The following is a 21,586-nucleotide window of genomic DNA, read 5'->3' as shown; positions in this document are numbered from 1 at the left end:
GCGCCGACCCCGGGAGGAGGCCCGCGGGGCCGGGGTTCGCGGGAGGGGCCCCGGGCGCGGAGGGCCGGCCGGGGAGCGGGAGCGGGGGCGCCGCGCGCGGGGACTCCACCCAGGCCCGGGTGCGGAGGAAGGGGGGGGGGGAGAGAGAGAGAGGCGGCGGGACCCCCGCGCCTCCGACGGGGCCACTCCTGCCCCCGGCGCGACCGTCGATTTCGGGTCCCGGACTGGGATGACCCTGCAGCGGGGTTAGGGCCGAAAGCCGTTTGGATTTTATCGGCTGCACCGAAGGACAATACTTCCGTGCACGAAACTGGAAAAGAGCCTGAGGACATCATTCACACGGGTCATGTGCTCACTTCTTTCGGCAGATCAGTTGGGAGTTGATTAAAACTTCGGCGTCCTGCGGTAGACAGAGCTAGCTTCTGGCCCGCCCTCGTGCCAGCCTCCGCCCCCGCCCCCAGTCGGCGGGTTCCCCTAATGCCTCTCTCTGGAAACACAGGGGCCGTTTCCGCTAAGCATAGGGCTCAAGTGAGTTCAACGGGCGCTCCAAGAGCCCGATGCATGAATTTGGTCAAAGCTGGACCCCTTTTGCCATGAAAACACTTGTGCGAACAGTAAGACCCTCAAAAATGCATTTAACCTGTAGCGTTCACTTATGCACATTTGTAGTGAAAAGTATCAGAAAGCAACTCTGTTGCAGAGAGTACTAATTAGCTCGGGTGAAGCTGTGGCTCTAAGGAAGTTTCTGGAGAGGCTTCGACCTTGGGGCTCTGCTCAGTCCTGCCCCTTCCCCGCCTTCTGGTCTTGTCGGTTTCCTTTGTGTTCTGGAATCGGCGGAGCCCCCTCCCTGTCTCGGGGTCTCAACACCTTTAGCCTCCTTACTTGGCGCACTCAGACCACCCTCTCCCCCTTCAGTCATTTCGGAGAGTTTTCCAGACCATCTTTTCTCACGAGGACCCGAACTGCCCACGTTGTCCTTTCTGGTGCCCTCTCTTCCTATTTGTAACCTGGCTACTATCTCCCCATCGACATTGTAAAGTATAAAATTACATATTTCCTGGTTTCTGCTTATTGTCTGTGTCTAGAATGTAAATTCCATGAGGATTTTATTCACCGTGTTCCCGGCACCTTGTCAAATGCCAGTTCCCCAAATATCACTAGAACAACCTGTTGATAAGACAAAGCAGGGTTTACTGCTTGTCCCTCAAAGGTCTGACAACGCCTCATAGGGAGATGGACAAACCCACGAAATTTACTTGAGACATTGAAGTCTGGTTTAAAGCAGGTCTTTCCAAGCTGGGGTAAGAACAGGGGTTGATTAGGGTAGGTAAGGGTTATGGTTTAATCATGCAGAATTTACATAGCAAAGTGAGGGGCTCAAACAGTGTTAAGGTGTAAATTGTCAGTTGATAAGACATTTCTATTGCAAATCAGCTGTTGTTGTTTTTTTTAAGTAATCTCTATGCCCAATATGAAGTTCAAACTCACGACCAAGAGATCAAGAGTTGCATGCGCTACCCACTGAGCCAGCCAGGCACCCCTGATTGATTGTGGGGTTGGGGTTTTTTGTTTTTTATTTTGTTTTGTTTTGAATAAGCTCTATACCCAACGTGGGGCTTGAACTCACGACCCTGAGAACCAACAGTCGCATGTTCTACAGACCTACAGACAGAGCTAGCCAGGTGCCAGAGAGTCAGCTGATGTTTTCCATTAAAGAGTTGATGGGTCTTTCAGGAAGTTCCTGGAATAAGCAATAAAGTTATTTTGTAACATTCATCTTCCCGGGTGAATGTGTCGTAGAATACCATTTACGCCAGTGAAGACAGGACTAGTCATGTTAACAAAGACGTAAGTGTCCCCCGGCCGGTGGCTTCACTTGTCACCCTGCAGCGACTTGGTCATGATGGATGTTTAATAAACATCTGTTGGGTGATTGAGCTAAATGCTCCGAGGGGACAGGGACCACATATGTCTTCTCTTCTGTTTATCCTTGGTGCCTAGCGCAATGTCTGGCAAAGAGCGAGCACTCAGTATTTCTGGAATGACTGAACCGATTTGGGATTCTAGTGGATGGCATTTGTAACAGGGAGAAAAGGAAGAAGCCCAAGACACTTTGGTGGAAAGCCCAGAGGGAATTCTGATCATTTTCGGGATCTATGTAACTTAACGGCACTGATTTAAGTTTCATTGTACTTCAAACTTGTGACTTTCCTTTTCATACAAGAGTGTCTCCTTGTTGCGCTTCATAGCTGTGGTCGGGGTTATTGGAGTACCCACAAATGACATGAGAAAGGAACGATGCAGGGGTCCCTGGGTGGCTCAGTCGGTGGAGCATGAGGTTCTTGATCTTGGGGTTGTAAATTTAAGCCCCCAAGTTGGGTGCAGAGATTACTAAAATTATACAGAAATAAATAAAAAATAAATAAATAAACAAGCAAGCCCTGTCGTTGGGACAGAACTCTGGTATTCAGTAAATACTTCCTCGATTTCCACTGAGTTTGATGAATGAGCCATGACCACAGGCCTCCATCTGTCTGGATACTGGGTGTGTGGAACAATTAGAAAGTAAAACAAGATATCTGACTCTGGGTCAGGCATACTCCTTTGTCTCCAATCCATCCTCAGGAAAAGTAGAGAATACAAAAAGAAGCAACAGTGCAAAGATGGTGGGGGTTTGCCAGTCGAGCCTAGTTGCTTAGGCTGCCCAAGAGAGGCACTTTCCCTGATCAGCAGGCAAAGGAAAGCGGGAGAGGTGGCAGTGAAATTCTGGAAATGAGTGAAGGTCTGCAAAGACAGGCCAACAGTACCAGCTGATGAACCCACTTCCCCTCCTCACCCGGAAGGCATTTCCCTCCCTCAGACAGGATGGAATGGCAGACAGCTTGTCCCCAAAGAAATTGAACCCATTGTCTGAGGGAAGTTAAGCCTTGGCAATCCAGAATAAATGTTTTTTTTATTCTAGCTTTTGGGATGATCCACAATCTGACAGCTGACCATCAGCCCGCCCCATCCCAACTGAGGCTCTTCAGTGGATGTGTCGGGGTTTTTTGTTTTTTTTTGTTTTTTTAAGATTTTATTTATTTATCTGACAGAGAGAGAGAGCGAGCACAAGCAGGGGGAGAAGCAGAGGGAGAAGCAGGCTCCCCGCTGAACAGGGAGCCCAAAGTGGGGCTCAGGACTCGATCCCAGGACCCTGGGATCATGACCTGAGCTAAAGGCAGAAGCTTAATTGACTGAGCCACCCAGGCGCCCCCAGTCGATGTGTCTTATCCTATCCTCCACGAAGAGTTCCTAGGCAGAATTTCCAACCAGAGCGAACCCTAGAGGAAAAATAGTATAATTTACATACCAGCAGAGGAAACCCAGGATACCTTGGTAGTTCTTTATGAAATATTACCAATGATCACCACGCATGGTGATCAGGTGAGAACCAGGAGCATGCAAAGAAAGACAAACAAACAAGGTGGGGACTGGAGGAAACAGAGACACACGCATAACTCCTTGAGCCATGTGTTTCACTCTCCTGCACTTTGCAGACACTGTGTTTTTTACAGACTCAAGGTTTGTGGCAGCCCTGCACGGGGCAAGTCTGTCGGCACCCTTTTTGGTGGTGCTCACTTTGTGACTCTATGTCACATTTTGGGAATTCACACAATATTTCAAACTTTTTCACCATATTTATATTTATTGTGGTGACCTAGGATCAGTGATTATGACTTGCTGAAAGTTCAGATGATGGTTACTTTTCTTTTCTTTTCTTTTTTTTTTTTTGAGTAATCTCCATGCCCAGCATGGGGCTTGAACTCATAACCTGGAGACCAAGAGTCACACACTCCACGGACTGAGCCAGCCAGGTGCCCCAGCATTTTTTAAGCCATATAAGCTGTTAGTTACTAGCTATTGCACACTTAATAGACTATAGTATCATGTAAACATAACTTTTATATGCACTGGGAAACCAAAATACTCATTCGACCTGCTTTATTGTGATACTTGCTTTATTGCTGTGGTTTGGAACTGAACCCACAATAACTCCGAGGTATGCCTAAAATGCAGAGTACGGAGAGAACCCCTCATAAACATCCATAACACAAGAAGAGGGTGCTGCATGAAAAAGGAACAATCAGAAAACAAATATTTCTCAGTGGCTAAAAATGTGGTTGCAAAAATAGCGGTTTTTTTGTGTTTTTTTTTGTGGTTTTTTTTGGTAATCTCTACACCCAAAACGTGTCTCAAACCCATGACCTAGAGATCAAGAGTCACGTGCTCCACTCACTGAGCCAGCCAAGGGCCCCCTCAGCTCTGTTTTTTAATCCTTCTATTAAACATTGTATTTTGGGGCACTTGGGTGGCTCAGTTGTTAAGCGTCTGCCTTCGGCTCAGGTCATGAACCTAGGGTCCTGGGATCGAGCCCCGCGTCGGGCTCCCTGCTCAGTGGGAAGCCTGCTTCTCCCTCTCCCTCTCCCCCTGCTTGTATTCCCTCTCTCGCTGTGTCTCTCTCTGTCAAAAAATCATCTTTTTGCACCAAAAAAAAAAGAGAGATGATGAATAAAAAAGTTATCTGCGTGCAGATACTTCCTCATGAAATTTCACAACATCAAGACTAAAGGGGTTAATATTAAGAGTTTCTAAAGAGAAAAAAAACCAATTCCTCTCCAAAGGAACAAGAATCAAAACAACCAGATTTTTCACCAATCGCACTGAATCTTAGAAGATTGAAGAAAGAAATGCCGACAGTTTTGGAATGAGGGCCTCACCAACTCCATGTTGACCTCGAACTTTCTAACTGATTGCGTTCTCCTTTCCAGCCCACCTTTTAACTTGGGCAAAAGACCCTGCGAGCAAAGCATCCCCTGAAGGGAACCGAAATTACACTTCAAGGGGTAAGGACTGCCCTGAGCCAGCAAGACCCCACCCACGAGGGGCCCCGAGATAGTGATCGACCTTGACCTTCGCTGCCACCTGCACTGCTTGCCCGCACACTCCGACCCCGGCCCCACATTTTCCTCACCTAACCCTACAAGTATTTTCAGCACTTGGGAGACAGTGTTTGAGACGCTGCTCCACCGTCTTCCCGGTGCTGGCCTCGCTGAAATAAATCTTTTCTTGTTTCCCCACTGCTCTCCTCTCTGCCTTTGGATTTTGTCAGCGGTAAGTGGCCGAACCTGGTCTATTGGGGACCCCCGGAGCAGGTGCTCATGCACCCCTGTTTCCGGGCTACCATTTGAGAGAGAAAAATCTCTATCTAGCATTGTATATGGAGCCCAACGATCCCCAAATGTAAGGACGGAATAAAGACCAGTGCTGACTTGCAAAGTTGGCCTCTACCCACCCTTCCCTAGAGAATGGCGGCTATGTTCCTCAAAACGTGGGGGTACATCAGGAAAAAGGCAACAAGATATTCAGAAAACAGTGGCTCTAACTTGGATGAGGGCCCCGATGACAACTGAGCAGTAATGAGTTCTCATTGGAAGAGGAGGCAAAATGGGGCTTGACTTGACTAAATGTAACTTGAAAAAAAGTAAACAGGGGCGCCTGGCTGGCTCACTTGGTGGAGTGTGCGACTCTTGATCTAGGGGTTGTGAGTTCAAGGCCCACGCTGGGTGTAGAGATGACTTAAATAAACAAAACTTCTTATTTTATTTTATTTTTTAAATGTTTTATTTATTTATTCATGAGAGTCAGAGAGAGAGAGAGAGAGAGAGAGGCAGAGGCAGAGGGAGAAGCAGACTCCCCGTGGAGCAGGGACCCCGATGCGGGGCTCGATCCCAGGACCCTGGGACCACGACCTGAGCCGAAGGCAGCCGCTCAACCATCTGAGCCACCCAGGCGCCCCAAACAAAACTTTTTTAAAAATTTAAAAATAAATAAAGATATGATATAGGTAAAGAGTACAAGAAGAAAGAAAAACAATTAGAATCTCTAGGGAAATTCCAAAACTGAAGAAGAAAGTTTTTCCCCCCTTTTTTCTCAAGATTTTATTTTATTATTATTTTTAAAAGATTTTATTTATTTATGTGACATGGAAAGAGAGAGAAAGAGAGCACAAGCAGGAGGTGGGGCAAGCAGAGGGAGAAGCCATCTCCCAGCTGAGCAGGGAGCCAGACATGGGGCTCGATCCCAGGACCCCAGGATCATGACCTGAGCCGAAGGCAGACGCTTAACTGACTGAGCCACCCAGGCGCCCCTAAATAAATAAGTCTTTAAGAAAAAACCCAAAAATATTTATACCAAGACTCATCCTTGGGAAGAGTGGGAGAGAAAGCGGACCTACTTAAACGCCTCATGTTTTGTGTTGCAAAGTCAATATTCACTACAGATGATATAGAAGGAAATCGAAGGATGCGCATTTTAGCTAGGATTTTGGAAATAATTTCCGCAAGAAATAGAAACAGAAACCTTTACCAGGGCTTGCTTTTGGGCCACAGGGATGGAGCGGGGTGGGACAGGTTGGGAAGGGGTGAGGGAGCCTTGTTTTCCATCGTAATAGTCTCTGTTCTGATGGATTTGCTCTCAAGTGAAGGCAGCACTTGGGTTTGTAGAAAGAAAAAAAAAATGGTAAAGCAGGAAGCCGAGGGGAGAGAAAGCCGCTCGGTGGCCTCTTCCAGGTCTGGGCTCACACCTGCTAATGGAAAAAAAACAGGGATTAGGGCCCTTGGAGACATCATGCTCAGAGCCTTTAACTTTGGCTTGAAAAACTAATTCAGTACACTTAACCTTTCTGTTCTTGGTTTGCAGCCAAAATGAAAATTAACTTGCATTTTTTTGGACACCGATTGGAAGTGACTTGGGAAGAGGGGGATGCGTAGGAAAACTACTGAAAGGAAATCAGCCAGTAGGATTTGTTTTCCTCGGGCTTTTTACGATTTTCTTCTCAAATATTCTACCATGATAATGAGAGAAAATCAGATGGTTTTGTTGTTGTTGTTGTTGTTTTGAGGCCTGGTTTGACTCACATCACTCACGTGCAGAGGAGGAATTTCCCCATGGTCTGTAAGGGCGGGAGGGCTGGGAAGGTTCAGCCGGACCGTCCTATTTTCAGTGCCAGCAAACGTTTGTCAAATGTGTTAAAAAAAAAAAAAAAAAAAAAAAGACATCAGAGGCCCCAAAGCGGGGCTCCGTACACCGTCTCACAGCAGTTCAACCTCTCCCAGAAATGTAGCCTAGCCGTCAGCTAGGGAGTTTTCGGTCTGCACTAGAGTGGGTCACCAGGGCTGTCCCCATCGCCCTAGGAAGGATGAAGCCATGCGCAGAATGAGACACCTGGCTTCTTCTCCCCGAGAAAGCTGACCCGCCTGCAACAATCGTTTTCTTTAACTAATAACCTTCTGGCCCCACCTCCTCCTATAAGAGCCCTCCTTCCATTTTCTACAACTGCCCAGAGAGAGTCTCTCTTCCCTGCTGGATGGGGTGCTCCTGACCCATTCATGAATCGTTTAATAAAGCCAAGGAGAGGGGTGCGTGGCTGGTTCAGTCGGTGGAGTGTGCGACCCTTTTTTTTTTTTTAAGATTTTCTTTATTTGACAGAGAGAGAGAGAGAACATAAGCAGGGGGAGTGGCAGGCTCCCCACTGAGCAGGGAGCCCAATGTGGGACTCGATCCCAGGACCCTGAGATCATGACCTGAGCCAAAGGCAGATGCTTCACCAACTGAGCCACCCAGGGGCCACATGCATGCAACTCTTGATCCCCGGGTGGTGAGTTTGAGCCCCTCATTGGGCAGAGATTACTTAAAAAAAAAAAAAAAAAATCAATGACATCTTCAAATGTACTTAGTTGAATTTTGTTTTTACAAGAGTTTACATAGACACTCCAAAACTGATCACTGAATTCACCCCAGGGTACCTTACATGTGGAATGCTTTAAAAAGATTTTTTTTTTAAGTTGATTTTTCTTTTTTTTTTAAAGATTTTGTTTACTTATTTGACAGAGAGACAGCGAGAGAGGGAACACAGGCAGGGGGAGTGGGAGAGGGAGAAGCAGTCTTCCTGCTGAGCAGGGAGCCCGACCCCAGGACCCTGGGATCATGGCCTGAGCTGAAGGCAGACACCTAATGACTGAGCCACCCAGGAGTCCCTTGATTTTTCATTTAAAGTCACCTCTACACCCAAGGCGGGGCTCGAACTCAAAACCCCAAGCTCAAGAGTCGCACACTCCACCCACGGAGCCTGCCGGGCGCCCCTGGGATGTGGATATTCTGGAGCAAAGTCAGCTGTTTTATAGAATGTGTAAAGGACAAGCTCACTTCCCGCGCACATGTCCTCCTTCACTGTCAATGCTTCGCTGCTTTGCTCCCAACACCAGGTACGTGGGTTTCTGTGACACCAGCTGAGCGCCCCACGACTGGATTCCACGCTCCACGTGGAGGTAGCGAGGGATCCTACAGGTGAAGGAAGGGGCTCAGTCCCACAAAGCTGTCCCCGCCCCCACACGCTTGAGACCCCCGTGCTTCTGCCGGACCGGCTCTGTAACAGAGGCTCCCACGACTTCCTCCCCAGGTTCGACTGATTTGCTAGAGCAGCTCACAGAACTCAAGAAAACAGTGTCCTTACTGAGATTTTAGGACAAAAGGCTACAACTCCAACAGCCAGATTGACCAAGTCATCATCAATCATTGGTGACTGAGCTCAATCTTTAGCTCCTCTCCCCTCCCTGGAGGCTGGTAGGTGGGGCTGAAAGTTCCGACCCTCCAATCATGAGGTGGATTCCCGGGGCCACGGGCCCATCCTTAAGGGCTCCCATTAACATAACCTTATTAACATAAAGTGGGGTGTGGGTGAGGGGGGCGGGGGGGGGGGCGCTCCTTTCGCCTCGTTCTGGAGCAGGGTTCAGGAACCCATGACAACAGACCAAATCCCACAACAGATGTTCCCATTGTTCTCATTGGTTGGGAGAGTCCAAGGGTTTTAGGAGCTTGGGGCCAGAAATGGGAACAAAAATGAAATCTGTATGTGTTATTATAAATCCCAATACCACAGAGGGTCCTGTTGTGTTTTATTATGATTAGATTCCCCGTTGCACGTTTTTGGCAGGGAAGCCGAAGGAAGGCTATTGTGTCCTTGGTGCCTCAAGGCAGGAGACAGAGGACATCAATTCATTCCATCACTGGCAGTGTGAACTGTGATCCCTTTGGTTGAGGTCACGTGCGCCAGGCTTCTCTACCCTCAAGTGACCCTTTTCGTCTTTGTAATGTACAAACAGACTGGAGACACATTTGAGACCCTTCTCCGGAATCCCGTTCTCCAAGGAACATCCACCTAAAGATGTTAGCATCCGTTAGTGCTTCTTGCCTGAATCAACAATTGCTCCGTTGGTTTCAAAATAGGTGTCTTCATTCTGCATTTCATAACTGCATTCTACTGTGATTTCCGTTCTCCCCCCTTTATTATTTGTTTTCATTTTTAGTACAAGCAGGCACTCGTTATTCATGTAAATTTTTTAATGTAGTATAATCCATTAAGTCATTATCCATTTTAATACTTCAGTTGTTCCAAATTTATCCAGCGGGCGATTTTTCCATCTGGTTCCTGGGTCCTCTTCTGTTTCTGAGCTCTTCCTTCCCTACTTCCTGCCTTCCCCCCCCCCTCCTCCTTCTCTGTTTCGGTCTCTCTCTCTCTGTCACAATAAGATGTTCCAGGCACACTATGTACTTCCTCAGCACCAACCCCGGGATCAGCAGCCATTTCTGCAAGGAACTCTGTTTCTTGTCTTTCTTGTCACAGAGAAGGGTATTGGGAAACCAAGGTCACAGGAGAACCCCGTACTCCTTGAAACGGCGCTGATTCTCGGGCCCTTTGTCAGAGATAGGGAATGTAATAAATAATAAATTTGTAGTGTTACTTCTCCCTCTGGCCCAACACCCCAAGGTTCTTTCCCATCTCCCCTGTGCCCCCCCACCCCTACATCTGTATGCCCTCCCCCGTCTTCTTGTTCATGATACTGTGTTTCCCTTCTCGCCTTGACCACAATTTATATCTCTTGTCCCCTCGCTGGAGTGTAGAGTTGCCCAGGTGTGGAAGCCAAGTCTGCCTTGGGCACCATTGTATGTCTAGTGGCTTGCTTGGTGCCGGGCACACAGTAGGCACCTTGTTTATTTGATGAATGAACGGTTTCTTTCCCTTGGTTGGTCTCAAGGAAGTCTCCAAGGGACCTTTCAGGCTCTGCGCCCGTGCTCTCCTTGGTGAGGGCCTCCCTCTGCGTCCTAGCTGCCTCGAGCTCACCATCATGTCACTCATCTGATCCTTCTATTGTCAGTTTCATGGATGCAGGAACTGTGACTCATTTACCTTTTTTTTTTTTTAAGATTTTATTTATTTGTTTGACAGAGAGAGACACAGTGAGAGAGGGAACACAAGCAGGGGGAGTGGGAGAGGGAAAAGCAGGCTTCCCGCAGAGCAGGGAGCCCGATGCGGGGCTTGATCCCAGGACCCTGGGATCACGACCTGAGCCGAAGGCAGACGCTTAACGACTGAGCCACCCAGGCGCCCCTCATTTACCTTTGTTTCCCAGGACCTGGCTAAGGCCTTATGCAAAGCAGGCACTCTGTAAGTATTTCCTACATCAGCGAACGTGTGATTTTGCTCCGGATGCCACAATCGGGAAGCAGGGGCACCAGAATTCAAACCTGAATGTTAAAATCTTTTTTTTTTTAAGATTTTATTTATTTATTTGAGAGAGAGAATGAGATAGAGAGAGAGCATGAGAGGGGAGAGGGTCAGAGGGAGAAGCAGACTCCCTGCCGAGCAGGGAGCCCAATGCGGGACTCGATCCCGGGACTCCAGGATCATAACCTGAGCCGAAGGCAGTCGCTCAACCAACTGAGCCACCCAGGCGCCCCAAACCTAAATTTTAAAACCAGAATTCAGAACTCCTCTCTCTCCACAGGTTCCATTACTTTCCTGAGGACGGGAAAGAAGACCTAGCTGTGCGGCGCCTGGGTGGCTCAGTCGATAAGCGTCTGCCCTCGGCCCAGGTCATGATCCCAGGGTCCTGGGATCGAGCCCCGCATCGGGCTCCCTGCTCAGTGGGGAGTCTGCTTCTCCCTCTCCCACTCCCCCTGCTTATGTTCCCTCTCTCGCTGTCTCTCTCTCTGTGTCAAATAAATAAATAAAACCTTTAAGAAAACAAACAAACTAAAAAAAAAAAGAGGACCTAGCTGTGAAGACTAGAGAGAGTTTGGTGAACAAGGAGGAGGGGTCAGCATTTCAAGGCTAGATGGGCATTCACCCGCCTGACCTTCACCTGCTTCTTTGCCTCTGTACCTTCTGCGACTATTTCAGAGATTCCCTGGGTCACAGGATTTTTACTTCAATCCTCGCCCTCCATCCATTTCATACCTGCTCCAAATGAAGACTCAGCCCAGACAAGAACTGAGTGTCAGGAGAGGGCCAGACTCTCAGATGGTTGTAGGCATTGGACACCCCTACTGGTTCTCTGTCCTCAAGCTCAGACCTGGCTGTGTCGGGCCCCGGCCCTTGGCACCTGCCTCCGCCTTGACCCTGAGCTGCAGCTTGACTCAGGTCTAGCTTGGCTGTGATGGGCCAGACCAGCCAGCCTCCCTCTAAGCAGGAGAGAATGTGGTAAAAGCAAACACCTGTCCTGATACCTCAGTGGCACCTGCTCAGACCGTTTTGGGATGTCAAATGTAAATGCACAAATTAGCAAAAAAAAAGGCGTATCTACAAACAGCCATATAGCCACTAACCCCTTGACCAGGAGTGAGCTGGGAAACGAGAAACCTGGTTCTGATCTCCCCTGGTTTCTGGCCTTGGGTAAGGCCTTGGGTGGGCCACCCAGCAATCCGGGCGTCAAATGGGAAAACAGGCCCAGAAGAAATCAGGCCTGGCTGGTGGCAGGATTCTGCAGGAGTGCACAGTTGGGGTCACCCCGTGACCTACTTTAAAGCGGTGTATTTTGGGGGCCCCTGGGTGGCTCAGTCGTTAAGCGTCTGCCTTCGGCTCGGGTCATGATCCCAGGTCCTGAGATCGAGCCCCGCATCGGGCTCCCTGCTCGGCGGGAGGCCTGTTTCTCCCTCTCCCACTCCCCCTGCTTGTGCTCCTGCTCTCGCTGTGTCTCTCTCTCTGTCAAATAAATAAAATCTTTAAAATAAATAAATAAATAAATAAAGCGGTGTATTTTTTTCATGGTACAATTGTTTCTGGCAGAAAAACTGGACAAAACCTAATGCACACATTACAGCTGTTTAAGAACCAAGCCCTAACATATAGAGTTAAGTGGAAAACAAAAATATGAAACATACACACACATCCTATACGTGCACAGCCGAAGGGTCTGGAAGGAGACACGAGAAAGTGGTACCAACAGTTTCTTCTGCAGAAAAGGAATTGGGTATCTGGGGGTCTGTGCTGAGAGAGAGAATTTTCACCATATACTCCTTTTTTCCCCCCAAGACTGATTGATTGATTGATTGATTTGAGAGCGAGAGAGCACAAGCAGCGGGGAGGGGCAGAGGGAGAAGGAGAAGCAGACTCCCGGTGGAGCAGGGAGCCCGACGTGGGACTCGATCCCACGACCCTGAGATCATGACCTGAGCCGAAGGCAGACACTTCACCGACTGAGCCACCCAGGCGCCCTATTTATTTATTTTAGAGAGAGAGCATGAGCGGGGGGAAGGGCAGAGGGCGTAGACTCCCCGCTGAGTGCAGAGCCTGCCGCAGGACTCGATCTCATGACCCCAAGATCATGACCTGAGCCGAAACCAAGAGTCGGACACTTAACCGACTGAGCCACCCAGTTGCCCCTCTTTTCTTTTTTTTTTTTTGCATAGGCTCCACACCCAGCGTGGGGCTCAAACTCACGACCCCCAGGTCAAGAGTCGCAGGTTCTACCGACTGAGCCTGCCCGGCTCCCCTAGGCTGGATATTTTTTTTTAACTCCTGTGTTTTACTTCGCGTTGCATAGTTTTATGTTTTAGCTCAGAGAAAACACTGCTTTCCTATTTTATCTTCCTTGATTTTTCCGAAGGCTGGGAGGCGAGGGCTGTTATCTGAATGTTACAAAATAAAACAATAAAACGAGGCCGAGAAGTTGGGGGCCTTGCCCAAATCTGCACAGCTGTTCTACTAAGGGGACGGATTACAAGCGGTCGCGACGGTGATGGCTGACATTTACCGGGCCTTTGTCGTGTGTCCCAGGCATCCTGCTTGGCACCGTATGTCTACAGTCTTATTTAATTGAATCCTTAACAGCAAACTCCTCTGGTGATCCTCTGGTACCCATTTTATAGATGAAAATGGTAGACTCAGAGAGGTAAGGCAAATGTGCAGAAAGCCAAGGAGTCAAGGGCTAGAACTGGGTCTCTGATTTCTGTCTGTTGTTTTTCGGCTGCACGTGGCTCCTCCCTGAAGCTCAAGGGCGAATTTTAGGGTACATCCGAATCAGCTAGAGGGCTTGTTAAAACACCAGCTCCTGTCTCCCCCTCCCCGGAGTTTCGGATTCTGCAGGTCTGGGAAGGAGAATTTGCATTTCGGGTCACGCTCCGCAGCTGCTGGTGTGGGACCTCGGCTCTAGGGAGGGAATCCTCTGCCTCAGTTCCCAAAGCTTCCATGTCCTGCTCAGACCCTGCGGGGGCTGGGGGGGGGGGCGTCCCCTGGACAGAGCCTGAGCCTGAAACCGAAGCATGGCCCTCAGACCAGCCCGACTTAAAGCCTCCGCCTTATATGTAGCCGAGCCATTCGAGTTTTTACCGTAAAAACCCACCCCTGGCATTCACAAGCAGAAAATGAGTTTATTGGGAGGCCATAGGTAGCTTCTGGAATTGCCAGAAAGGCTGGATAACCAGGGCTGGGTCAAGAAAACTGCAGCATGGACAGGGGCCAAAGCTCACTGCTGATCTGTGCTGGTGAGGACACGCCCGCCACAGGCCCTCCGGGACACACACACACACACACACACACACACACACACACGCAGCCAGGAAGGCCGGCACCACCCGCCCTGGGCAGGGGAGGGCACTGCTGGCCCCAGGATGGGTGATGCTCATGCTTGGTTGCTTTGCCTCACTAGTCCTCAAACCAAAGCCTGAGGGGCCAGTGGTCCACCGGGCTCAGCCTGGGTCACATGCCCTCCTGTCCGCTGCAAGGGATGCTGGGAAAGCAGATCTCTGACTCTGAGGCCTCCTCTCCGAGCAACATACCTGTGGCAAGAAACTCTCCAGACACGATGATCAGATCTTGGGCAGCCAAAGGACCCCAAATGTCCACCCTGATGGTGGCTTTGTCCTTGGGCTTTTGGTGGATGCTGAGGCTTGCTTATATTCTTAGGTTCCTAAGTCCTGCTTGGGCTAGTCAGCCAACAATTATTGAAGCACTCTGCTCCCTGCGAAGTGATGTACGGAGCCCTTCCCTGCATGCAGGGAGCTGTGCGAGGCTATTTTCTTTTTTTTTTTTTTTAAAGATTTATTTATTTATTATTTGAGGGGGGTGGGGAGCAGATCTTTTTTTTTTTTTAACATTTTATTTATTTATTTGACAGAGAGGACACAGTGAGAGAGAGAGCACAAGCAGGGAGAGCTGGAGAGGAAGAAGCAGGCTTCCCGCCGAGCAGGGAGCCCGATGCGGGGCTCGATCCCAGGACCCTGGGATCATGACCTGAGCTGAAGTCAGACACTTAAAGACTGAGCCACCCAGGTGCCCCTGTGCGAGGTTATTTTCATACGTGATTTTCATATACAGGAATCTTTTTAAAAGATTATTTATTTATTTATTTTTTTTATTTATTTGGCGGAGAGAGAGAGAGCACAAGCAGGGAGAGCGGCAGGCAAAGGTGGGAGAAGCAGATTCCCCTCTGAGCAGGGAGCCCCATGTGGGGCTCGATCCCAGGGCCCTGGGATCATGACCCGAGCCGAAGGCAGACGCTTCACTGACTGAGCCACCCAGGCGCCCCCATATACAGGAATTTGTAGTTGGATACAGGGAAAGTATTCTGTGTTCGGTCTGACCAGGCTTTATTCTGAGAAACCCTATCAGGCTTCTCCCTTAAACTGCCAGGGAAGGGCAGGCCCTATTCTGCAGGGAGCCCTCGTTTACCTGACCTGGGGGTTCAGGGCCCGCTGTGCACCCCACTGTGTAGGGCAGGGATGGCAGGTGGCAAGGACAAAGCCAGTGTGTGTGCATCACTAAATACACCTGCATGACCCCCTGTTCTGAACAGGTGCACGCCAGGAAGCTGAGCAGCCCCACTTAGCTCTGCCCCCTGCCCCTGCGCCGCCCGGGGGATTCTTCGCCAGGAGCTCAGCAAAAGCTTGAAAGGCCACTATGCTTAAGGAAACGAGCTTGGTTCTCAGACAGTGTGGTGAAAGGTCTCACAGGAGCAGAGGTTTCCAGGCTAGCCTCTGACTCTCCAGCCCCTCCCCCACTCACGTCCATCCTGCACTCTGCTGCCAAAGAATCTTCCAGAAGCCGCATTTTACGAGGTCATAGGGTGGTTCCAACTCCTCACGGGTCCCCCTCATCCTTCTGGTCAGGCTCATGTGCCCAGTGTAGACAGCGCCCACCCGGTCGTCTTTGGCCTGCGCCACACAGGCTGGGCACCCACTGAGGTCAGATGGCCTTGCTCATTCTCATCTCTGAGGATATGCTGTTCCTTCCAGCCAGAAGCCCTTCCCCAACTTCTTCTCTTTCCAAACCTTTCCTGGCATTCCATGCTTAGCTTAGATCTCACCTCTTTCTGGCCACCCAGACTTCCCCTCCCCTGTGGTTGTCTGTCCCGTTGATTTGACTCGCTCATCCGCCCATCCATCCAACCATCCATCCACTCAACGAGAATGTGTGGAGGCCCGGAGGTGCCAGGTGCTGTCCTGGGTGTTGGTCCTACATGGAGAACCAGAGGCTCCTGTCTTCAGGACAGTAATGGCCACCAAGTAAAAACCTCACTACGTTTGTGCAAAGGGCCCTGAAGGGGCAGATGTTCCATGTGGGCCGTAAGAAAATGTGACAGAGCAACAGGAGTGCGGCCTCCCGGGAAGGGAAATCGTTATGCAGCAAAACCAGAGTTGCAGCGAGCCAGGGAGAGAGAAGTTTATGAGCATTCCCAGCTACAACTATGAAACTCTTGGAAGAAAACGCAAGGGAAAAGCTTGGCGATGATTTCTAGTCGTTAGGAAAATGCAGTGAGATACCACCTCGCCCCCACTAGGAAACCCACAAAAGGCCCACGAGATAACAGGTGTTGGTTGGCTGGGATGTGGAGAAGGTGGGACCCTCGTGCACGGCTGGTGGGGACAGAAAATGGAGCAGCTGCTGTGGAAAAGAGCATGGCAGTCCCTCGACAAATTAAAAATAGAATTCTCATATGATCCAGCAATTCCACTTTTGGGTCTGAAACCCCAGGGAATTGCCAGTAGGATCTTGAAGAGACATTTGCACACCAACGCTCACAGCAAAATGATTCCTAAGAGCCAAAAGGGGGGAAGCAACCTAGATGTCCATGGATGGGGGCATATATACAAAATGCAGGACATACACACAACGGAATATTATTCAGCTTTAGAAGGGAAGGGCAGGGCGCCTGGGTGGCTCAGTCGGTTAAGCGGCTGCCTTCGGCTCAGGTCATGATTCCGGGGTCCTGGGATCGAGCCCCGCATCGGGTTCCTTACTCAGTAGGGAGCCTGCTTCTCCCTCTGCCTGCCGCTCCCCCTGCTTGTGTTCTCTCTCTGTCAAATCAATAAATAAAATCTTAAAAAACACCCACACACAAATTCTGTATGATGCCACCTGTATGAGGTACCCCGCGTGGTCATAGTCCCGGGGACAGAGGGTAGACTGGTGGGTGCCAGGTCCTGGGAAGAAGTGGGGGATGGGGCATTGGTGTTCAAGGGGGACAGAGCTTCAGTCTGGCCAGATGAAGAGTTCTGGAGACCGATGGCCAGATGCAAAAAAACGAACGTTTGCGATGATAAATTTCATGTTCTGTGTGTTTTAACCACAATTAAAAAGTGTCCAAAACCAGTAAGACATATGTTAACATAAATAACATATTTTTTGGTTGGGGGAGAAAGGAGTGTGTGCCAGAAGGCAGGTGCAGCCCCCGGGGTGGGAAGGGCCTGGCAGAGGCTGAGCCCCAACAGTTCGGAGGAGTTTAGCCCCAGGGCAGAGGGAAGCCATTAAAAAGGCTTCGAACCAGCGAGGGAGGAGACTGGATCTGACAAAGACCCCGCGGGACAGCCTGGTTCGAGGCGCTGCACTTGGCCGGGCGGGGGCCGCGGGCCGTCGCGGAGCAGGGGGGAGGCGGTGGGAACGGAGGGTGCGGACCGCCTCGAGAAACAGCAGAGTGGCGCGGCTTGGACTTGGGCCCGGAGAGGCGCTCTGGCAGCTCAAGGCTCGAGCATCTGGGTGGGTGTAGGTGCCGGGCGTGGAGACGGGGACCTCCAGGGAGGCAGCCTGAACCCCTGGAAAGGGGAGCAGCCCGGGGAGGAGCGGAGGGAGGTAGGGCCAGCTGGGGCGGGGGGGGGGGGGGCGCGGGAGGGGGAGAGCAGCATCCAGGCGGCAGTGGGAGACGATGAAGCTGGACTGAGAACGCAGGTGTTGGGGGGAGGCGGTGGCTGAAGGGGGGGCCACGGGACCAGTGGGAGGGTGTGATTCAGTAGATTTGATCATGGGTTTTTTTTGTTAAATATGAAACATTTTGTTAAATATGAAACATCCCCTTCTCGAGGCGCCTGGGGGGCTCAGTCGTTAGGCGTCTGCCTTCGGCTCAGGTCATGATCCCAGGGTCCTGGGATCGAGCCCCGCATCGGGCTCCCTGCTCCGCGGGAAGCCTGCTTCTCCCTCTCCCACTCCCCCTGCTTGTGTTCCCTCTCTCGCTGTGTCTCTCTGTCAAATAAATAAAATCGGAAAAGAAAAGAAAAAAGGAAAGGAAAGGGAAGGAAAGGGAAGGGCAGGGAAGGGAAGGAAAGGAAGAAAGAAAAGGAGGAAGGAAGAAAAAAGAAAAGAAAAGAAAAGAAACATCCCCTTCTGTTTTACTTGCAAATGGAATGCGTGCGCTGGGGAAGGTGGGGGAGGAGCGTTCACACCGCGGGGTGGTGGGAACCCTAGGATCTTTCATAATTTTTTTTTTTTTAAAGATTTTATGTATTTGACGGAGAGAGAGGGAGAGGGCTCGATCCCAGGACCCTAAGATCATGACCCGAGGCAAAGGCAGCCGCTCAAGGGTCGGAGCCACCCAGGCGCCCCGGATCTTTCATAACAAAGGACATCAACAGTCCAGAAGGTGCGCACTCAGGGGGACCCCCATCCAGGGTTTCCCCGTGTTGAGGTAGGGTTTTGTCTCTTTGGTGTGTTTGTTTTTCCCACACGGGAGATGTCAGAGCTCACCTCCGTGTGGAAGGCAAGGGCCAGGGCTCTGAGGTGTGTGGGGGTGGGAGGCAGGAGTCCCACCCGACAGCTGCCTTTTTATTCTGCAGCCTGGGGTGAGGTCCTCAGGAGAGAGGAGAGTTGAAACAGGAGGCCAGCTGGCTCCTGGGGTCGCAGCATTGGTCCCCTGTGGCTCCTGCTCCTACAGACACTCCTGTCCCCCAGCCTGTCCCCAGCACGGCAGCCCGAGAAGCCCCTAAGACGTTCCGTGAGAGGCCATCACTCCCTCACTTCAAATCCTGCAGTGGTTCCTCTTGTCACTAAGGGTGAAGTTCAAGCCCTCACAGTGCCTCCCTGCCCTAGGTCAGCTGGCCCATCCCCTCCAAACTGGGCTCCTGTCGTCTCCTTCCAGCCGCGAGAGCTCTGAGTGCTTCTGCGGGCACCCGGCACACATACCACAGGCCCTTTGCACGGGCTGTTCCCTGCATGAGGCCAGAGTGTCTCGACTTGGGCACTGTTGACTCTTTGGGCCAGATGATTCTTTGTCCTGTGACAAAGACAGGCACTGTCCTGTGTGTTGTAGGATGTTAAGAGCCTCTCCTTACTAGACCCCCACCCCCACCCCCGGAGAGCAAAACTCTCTCCAGACATCGGCAAAAGTCTCCTCTTTGGGGGTAAGAGGGTGCAGTCAGCATTGGCTGAGAACCACTGGCCTAGCATGAGCTTTCCCTGGCTGCCCACCTGGCTTCCTCCTTTATCTCTTTCGAGACTGTGCTCAAATCAGGGGCACGTGCCTGGCTCAGTAGGTAGAGCATGAGACTTTTTTTTTTTTAAGTAACCTGTATGCCCAACATGGGGCTTGAACTCACAACTCTTTTTTTTTTTTAATATTTTATTTATTTGACAGAGAGAGACACAGCGAGAGAGGGAACACAAGCAGGGGCAGTGGCAGAGGGAGGAGCAGGCTTCCCGCCGAGCAGGGAGCCCGATGTGGGGCTTGATCCCAGGACCCCAGGATCATGCCCCGAGCCGAAGGCAGACGCCTAACGACTGAGCCACTCTTTACCTTGATGCCCTAACTGCTTTGTGTGAGGGGGCCCCACAGACATGCTTTGAACATCCCAGAAGCTAATGTAGGAAGAGAGACTCAGTGAGTCACAGTTCTAAGAGTCGCTGAGATTAACAACAAGCCAAGTGCTCAGGAAAAACTCCTCCTGCTCTGTATGGTAGGAGGGCCATGGAGGAATTTCTCCTGAAATCCTCCCAAAAGTCGTAAAGAATTACTTCCTCACCAGGCTTTTGAGAGCGAGAGTCATGGGGCATTTCTCCAAAAGACCCTTCTTCCAAGCGTCCTGCAGCCCCGGGCGTGGGGGCCCAGCCCTGACCTCTCACAGATCTCTCTGCACCTACAGCTTCGCCCCAGGCTATGCCCTGGGAGAGCTGGAGTGACCAGAGGCCAAGCAAGGAGTCCTGCCTCCCTGACCTCCTTTGGAGCCTGACTAGGGCCGGAGGGCCGGTGAGGTGGCAACAGGGGCACCAGGAAGTCCCCATGGTTGGTGGAGCACAGAGTGCTTCTAGACACAGGGAAGGCGATGGTGCACGGACTTTGGGGAGAGCGGAAAGCATGACAGAGATTCAGTCCTAGGACAGAAGGGCCCCTGCCCCAAGTCTGTCCTGGACCAACCACCCAGATGGCCTGGGACTGAGGTGTTTCACGGGGCCCTGGACTTGCAGTGCCAGGCAGACAGAAATGAGCTGGTCACCCTTGAAAGAGGCTCCTTCAGACAAAACCAACACCATGAAGGACTTTTTATTTATTTATTTTTTTAAGATTTTATTTATTTGAGAGAGAGAGAGCACATGAGAGGGGGAAGGGTCAGAGGGAGAAGCAGGCTCCCTGCTGAGCCAACGGCAGTCGTTCAACCAACTGAGCCACCCAGGCACCCTCACGAAGGACTTTTTAAAAGGGATCCAGGGGGGCGCCTGGGTGGCTCAGTCGTTAAGCGTCTGCCTTCGGCTCGGGTCATGATCCCCGGGTCCTGGGATCGAGCCCCGCATCGGGCTCCCTGCTCCACGGGAAGCCTGCTTCTCCCTCTCCCACCCCCCCTGCTTGTGTTCCTGCTCTAGCTGTGTCTCTCTCCGTCAAATAAATAAAATTAAAAAATAAAATAAAATAAAAGGGATCCAGGGAGGGGTGCCTGGGTGGCTCAGTCATTAAGCATCTGCCTTTGGCTCAAGTCATGGTCCCAGGGTCCTGGGATCAAGCCTCACATCGGGCTCTTTGCTCAGCAGGGGAGTCTGCTTCTCCCTCTGTTGCTCTCCCTGGCTTGTGTTCCCTCTCTCTCTGTCAAATAAATAAATAAAATCTTAAAAAAAAATAAAGTAGCATATGTTATTTTTTAAAGAAGTAATCCCTACGCCCAACGTGGGGCTCAGACTCACAACCCCGTGATCAAGAACCTAATGCTCTACTTTCTGAGCCAGCCAGGCGCCCCCAACCAGTTTTTGATAGGGGTGCCAAGTCAATCAAATGGCAAAAAATAGTGTTTTCAACAAAGGGTGCTAGGACAAGCAGGTACCCACATGTAAAGAATGAAGTTGGACCCTGACCTCACCATATACACATGTTAACTCAAAATGGATCCCAGATCTAAATGTAAGAGGTAACACTAAAGTTCATAGAAGAAACCATAGGCCTAAATATTTGTGACCTTGAGGTAAGGCAGTGGTTTCTTAGATAGAACACCAAAAGTGCAAGAAATCAATGAGAGGCTCCTGGCTGGTTCACTCAATGGAGCATGCGACTCTTGATCTCAGGGTTGTAGGTCGAAGCCCCACGTTGGGTGTAGAGATTACTTAAAAAAATAAAAAACAGGGGCGCCTGGGTGGCTCAGTCGTTAAGCATCTGCCTTCGGCTCAGGTCATGATCCCGGGGTCCTGGGATCGAGTCCCGCATCGGGCTCCCTGCTCCGCGGGAAGCCTGCTTCTCCCCCTCCCACTCCCCCTGCTTGTGTTCCCTCTCTTGCTGTGTCTCTGTCAAATAAATAAATAAAAATTTTAAAATTAATTAATTAAAATCTTTAAAAAAAACTTTTATTTATTTATTTATTCATGAGAGACACAGAGAGAGAGAGAGAGAGGCAGAGGGAGAAGCAGGCTCCCAAGGGGCAGGGAGCCCGATGCGGGACTCGATCTCAGGACCCTGGGATCATGACCTGAGCCGAAGGCAGACGCTTAACGACTGAGCCACCCAGGCGCCCCATAAATAAATATATC

The sequence above is a fragment of the Zalophus californianus genome, chromosome 16 (assembly GCF_009762305.2).
Source record: "Zalophus californianus isolate mZalCal1 chromosome 16, mZalCal1.pri.v2, whole genome shotgun sequence".
NCBI classification, from domain to species: Eukaryota; Metazoa; Chordata; class Mammalia; order Carnivora; family Otariidae; genus Zalophus; species Zalophus californianus.
The sequence above is the reverse complement of the archived record's forward strand: the minus strand, read 5'-3'. Positions refer to the sequence as shown.